At 42.9% G+C, this 6,348-nt stretch overlaps 1 long non-coding RNA gene across 1 annotated transcript; it reads right to left on the bottom strand.

Annotated features, from left to right (window-relative positions):
* LOC115538818 (uncharacterized) lies at nt 1-4,755 on the bottom strand. The gene is made up of 2 exons (XR_003975581.1): nt 4,628-4,755; nt 1-1,097 (listed from the first exon to the last, which is right to left on the bottom strand). It is a non-coding gene; the product is annotated as an uncharacterized LOC115538818 (long non-coding RNA).
* Nucleotides 4,756-6,348: the final 1,593 nt, after the last annotated feature.

Here is a 6,348-nt window from a genome sequence, read left to right as displayed (position 1 = left end):
TCAGAGTTATCCATCCTTTTATTTAAAATGTCTGGCCCCTCGATACAATGCGCAGATATATTTTACAGGCAGTTTTATTTCTCTGCACCATTTTACAAGACATCATGCGAGCAGTTCTAATACCCTCTGCGTTTGAGGGATTATTCAACTTCAAGACATCCGATACAAAAGCACATATACACATGACATGTCCGACGGTAAAACAGTCCCCATCGGGGAAATGGGTAAATATTTCAGCTATCATTTGATCAGTAGGTTTATCATTCAAGAATTTCATGACCAAATCATTCCAATCCTTATACATACATTTGATATAAGCATTATGTTGGACAAACGTATCATTTTCTATGGCAGCATACATCAAAACGGCTAGTCTATCTGATACATACTTGCTATCCGCATCATATGCATAAGAAAACAACACCCCCATTATAAACGACGCTTGACACCAGGCCTTGTATTACCGAATGACAATGTATTACGCCACATTTGTGTGGCTTCATATATCAAAAGCAGCTGTTCATCGGGCACCCCTTCGCTGGTTATTAAATCCAGTTTTTCGGTATCATAGGTGTTGCCCAATAAATCACATAGAAAAGAATCGACCACACCATAGATTTTTCCTGGGGACACAGTCAACCCTATAGTCTTCTTTAAAACAGTTTCTAAAAGTAGCAGGAATGGGGGTCTATCCAATATATCACATATGGTATCGTAATGGGATTCATAGTGATGATGTGTCGATCCTTGCATGCAGCAATGGCGTCGTTGACTTGGGCAATCACTTTGGCACCCCCAGCAGTCCGCTTGCTTCTGATGTGTGATGATGGCTGCCACACAGATACCAGTGGTAAATCGCAGAACACCCAGCGCCGCAGGGTTTAAACGGATCTGTGTTGATACAGGCCATCCGTCATCTCTCATAGCAGTGTCCACCTCCAGCTCACTGTCCTCTCCGATTTGTAGGAAGGACAGATTCAATCCGGCCAGATAGACAGCATACTCCTGAAGCCAGTGGTGTACGGGTTGTACGGCCTTTAAATCACCAGCCTCCATAGCCACGCCCCCACTTTGTACATGTTCATCATTGTCCTGTGCTGCATAGCTATGGAGTCAGTTTCCTGCCATAGTTCAAACCTGAAAAAAAAAGTTTCAAAGGCTTGTAAGTCTGGATTTGATAACTCAACACCTTGTAAAAAAGGTTTTGCAACACTGAAAAAAGAGATTATAACCTGAAAAAAACTAAAACTAAAATTCAAACATCTGTAAACATGATCTTGTGTTCTATTTTATCTTCTTCATCATTTTCACCGACACATTTTCAAAGTTCAAACAATTTCACCAGCGCATTTGCAGAGTTTAAAATCTGGCACTATTCTAACAGTGTATTTCATTGTTGCCCGGTTTTGAAACCTTGTAAATGGGATTCTGCAAACAGGTGTTCATACATTGAGAAATATGTTTTGAAAGGTTGAATATTTAGTTTTAAAAACTTGTAAAGGTGTACGTTTACGACATTGCAACGTATTTTTTCAGAACTGGCTTTTCAGCACTGACTTTTCAGAGATTTGACCACACAGGCGCAAGCTTTGAGTCACGTGAATATTGGCAGTGTTCTGACGCCACTCGTTTTGAAACTCCTGACAGTCGAATCTGAAAAAGAAAATAACGTTCCTGGGGGCGGGACCATTTAGCTCTAAACCTATTGGTTGCTCTCGGCTGACGTACATTCCAATCACATGTGCCGTTCAACGGGCTGTGCGTGATTGACAGTGCTCTGCCGATGACACGAATAACAAGCAACTTTCGCGGTTGATTTTGATTTCCATTTTCTGGAACCATGGCTGTTTCCCAAAGTGAAGGCTGCAGCCTTGCTAGGACGCGTCCTTGCTAGTCGCGTCCTATGGAGATGAGACTCTTTGTAGGGTGTTCGAATTCTCAGTGGTCCACTATATAGTGGACTTAAAATAGGGTACATACGATGTTCCCTACATGTTACTCCCGTATACCACAATGCAATGCGGTTGTATTTTTCCAGGGGAGAAGAAGCTGAATAACCGCGAAAACGAGTGAATTTAATGATGGAGTCTCCGGCTTGTGTTTAGAAATGTCAACAATTTATTTGGGATTTAACATTCAAAATTAATTTAAAAAAACTTGAACAAGGAAATGTAACATTCAACATCAATACAACCTCCAGCCCGGTTTGTTTAGATGATGTCGGCGCATCACGTCACACAAATACCAGGCGCATTTACTGACGCAAATGACGTTTAGAAATGTTAGGCGTAGTGTCCGAATTCTCGTTCCCTATTCCCTATATCAGGGCTATTCAACCTCCTTAACAAGTGGGCCGAAAAGGAAAACCACTGGGGGTTCATGGGCCACACGGAGTAAAACTACGTGAATAAATCGCTACAAATGAATCGTACTTAAAGTAGTGTTAACTTAATATATATAATGCTACTACATGGAATAAACTTGTCAGACGCATTCCTTCCTTCTTGACTTTTAATTGTATCATTATAAAATATTTTGTTCTCACATATTTTGGACAGGTATTTAGAATTCAACAATGTAGTTTGAATCATCACAAAAAAGAACTACTGTACATATGAGACATTTTGAGCCAGTGAGTCAGTGAGAAAGATGCACTGCCTTGTTTGCCTAGTTTGGCTCATCCTGAGACACTCATGCAGCTTCTCATAGGTCATGGAGCAACGTGCCCTTGTTCTAATGGCATTCATATGAGAAAAGCTAGACTCACACGTATCGGATGAGCCAAACATTGTCAGAATAAGTGATGCCAGTTCCTGATTGTGGGGTACTGATACTGGCTAGTATCACCGGCTACACACAGAAACCTGATTTGCATGCAACTATGTTTCTCCTTTATTTTATTTATTTTTTGCATGCGATCTCTTGCGGGCCAGAAAAAATGTAAGAGGGGCCGCATTTGGCCCACGGGCCGCTAGTTGAATAGGCCTGCCCTATATAGTGCACTATATCATGTACACTATATAGGGAATAGGGAACGATTTCGAACACAGCTTCTGGTTCCAGAAAATGGAAATCAAAATCAACCGCGAAAGTCGCTTGTTATTCGTGTCATCGGCAGAGCACTGTCAATCACGCACAGCCCGTTGAACGGCACGTGGAATGTGATTGGAATGTACGTCAGCCGAGAGCAACCAATAGGTTTAGAGCTAAATGGTCCCGCCCCCAGGAACGTTTTTTTCTTTTTCAGATTCGACTGTCAGGAGTTTCAAAACGAGTGGCGTCAGAACACTGCCAATATTCACGTGACTCAAAGCTTGCGCCTGTGTGGTCAAATCTCTGAAAAGTCAGTGCTGAAAGGCCAGTTTTGAAAAAATACATTGCAATGTCGTAAACGTACACCTTTACAAGTTTTAAAACTAAATATTCAACCTTTCAAAATGTATTTCTCAATGTATGAACACCTGTTTGCACAATCCCATTTACAAGGTTTCAAAACCGGGCAACAATGAAATACACTGTTAGAACAGTGCCAGATTTGAAACTCTGCAAATGCGCTGGTGAAATTGTTTGAACTTTGAAAATGTGTTGGTGAAAATGATGAAGAAGATAAAATAGAACACAAGATCATGTTTACAGATGTTTGAATTTTATTTTTGTTTTTTTTCAGGTTATAATCTCTTTTTTCAGTGTTGCAAAACCTTTTTTACAAGGTGTTGAGTTTTCAAACCCAGACTTACAAGCCTTTGAAACTTTTTTTTTCAGGTTTGAATTATGGCAGGAAACTGACTCCATACATAGCGTATCAGAATATACCATTAGAATATGAACAAAAACAAAACACACAACGCACATATTATACACAACCTATCAAAACACACTTAGTAATACTAGCATGTAGCCCACTTTCTTATACCTCTATGACATTTTCTAATGCTAACATAGCCCTAAACATACTCAAACACACCATATGCCCCCTCATCAGCTTCAGTCGGCTCAAACAGGCGCATTCTGTATTCATCAGATGTGCGCCCTGGCTCTTCATTCGTCTTAACCAATGAATCAATCTCTGCAAAAATTCCACGTAGGGTTGACAAATCAGCCCACTGTATGAAAAAGACATTATCAAAATAATCAGCAGCTTTTAAAGCACTGTTGCGTAGAGGAGAGCTACCGATGCAAGGCATATCATAGCACTGTGGTAGCTCGTCTGTATCAACACTGCGTCTGAAAAAAATGAACTCCTGGGGTCTCTTTGTATGATGGTTTGCATCCATGCGATGAAGCCTCAATTCATGCTGAAAAGTCCATTGGAATACATGGGTTCCTACATGCCAAGTGCCCCTGACACCGTCTAGCTTGGGGCATAATATCTCAAAGAAAAAAATCCACTCATGAACGTTCAACCGCCACTCTGTAGCACAATCTTTAACTTTCAAAATGATCCATCCATCGACCCATGATATTACGTACTCCAATCCGTATTCGCCAACGTGTGTGAATGAATCCCCAGCAGTCCGGTCTCTCAAGCCTGGAACAGGCCTCGTCTTTTTGAGCGGAGCATTTAGCAGTGCCTCATCACCACCCCTATCGACATAGTTAGACACAGGTGTACTAAAGCCGGACATACCCTCAGACAACTGGCTTTCACCGTCCACAATGCTCGATGCCGAGTAGTCCTTGGCGGGAGAAGACAGGGGCGACAGGGTGCGAGGGTCCCTATACATCCAGTTAGCGCTGTTTGATCCTTGGGTATCTTCTGATGGGCAGTCCATGTTTGAACGAAAAGAACACTGACGACAATCTGTTGAATGCTATGACCCTACAGCAGGCGTCTCACCCCTTTTTAAACTATTTGAGGTACACACCCACAATACAAGCTCACAAGCCCCCTAAGTGCACACTATGCCCTTACAGATCCCAGCACCCTGCGACCCCTACAGGCGCAACGCAGACATTATACATGACATAACAACACCATCCGGAAGTGCCGTCATAAACACCCCCACCACCCCTCCTCCCCCCCAACCGGAAGTTCCTATTTTCATAAACATGCCCAGGGGGTGGTAATTATTAACTACTAATGGAGAAGCCTCCACTGATATATATATATATATATATATATATATATATATATACATTTATATTTATTTATTTATTATTTATGGAGACCACCAGATATTAAATTCAAGATGGGTGGGCGAGAATAGGGATATAGTGCCATACCGTCAATATGAATTTCATTCATAGAATTTCCGAGAGGATGGTCAATGGTCAGATACAGATCTTCTTACAATGATAATAGCTACATGGTCTACTTATAATATTATAACTAAATAATTGTATATTTATTTATGTAGGTATAATATTAACAACAATTTTTACAACAATAACATTGCACTCACGTCAGTGGTGATGAAATGCCTGGAGAGGCTGGTTGCCCAGCACATCAAGGTCTGCCTCCCAGCATCATTTGATCCCCACCAGTTTGCTTATAGGGCTAACCGCTCTACTGAGGTCGCCATTGCCATCACCCTCCACTCTACGCTGAGCAACCTCGTACACCCACGCACCTATGCAAGACTGCTCTTCATAGATTACAGCTCAGCCTTCAATAAAATAATCCCGGACATCCTGATAAATAAACTACTGGGCCTACACCTCCCTACACTTAGGGGCATCTGTGGCATAATGGTAAAGACTGGTAACTGGAGGGTGGCCAGTTCGAATCCTGAAAAAATCCACGGATGAGGTGCCCTTGAGCAAGGCATCTGAAACCCTCCCCGGGCCTCCCCGGGCGCTGCACCGCGGCAGCCCACTGCTCCGGTAGTGCCGGTGTGCCCCCAAGTGTGTGCCCCCATGTGTGTGGACCTCTGTGTGTGTATGTGGTTCACCGGCTACCCGGATGGGTCAAAAGCAGAGAAAGAATCATTCCCCCTAAAAAGGGATGAATAAAGGACTTAACTAACTAACTGCCTCCACCTGCGCTTTGATAAAGGACTTCCTTTCCAATAGACTACAACAAGTGAGACTCGGCCCCCATCTCTCCTCCCCCCTCACACTCAGCACTGGCTCCCCACAAGGCTGCGTGCTGAGCCCACTTCTGTATACTCTATACACATCTGACTGCTCCCCCTCCCAACCCTCCAACCTCATTATAAAATTTGCTGACGATACCACTGTGGTCGGACTCATCTCTGGGGGCGACGAGACGGCATATAGAGATGAGGTCCAGCAGCTGTCAGCATGGGGTTCAGCAAATAACCTCCAACTAAACACATCCAAAACTAAGGAAATCATCATAGACTTCAGACGACACAGCCCAGCCCATGCCCCCCTGCACATCAACGG

This window comes from Gadus morhua, chromosome 2 (genome assembly GCF_902167405.1).
Source record: "Gadus morhua chromosome 2, gadMor3.0, whole genome shotgun sequence".
Classification (NCBI taxonomy): Eukaryota; Metazoa; Chordata; class Actinopteri; order Gadiformes; family Gadidae; genus Gadus; species Gadus morhua.
The sequence above is the reverse complement of the archived record's forward strand: the minus strand, read 5'-3'. Positions and strand labels throughout refer to the sequence as shown.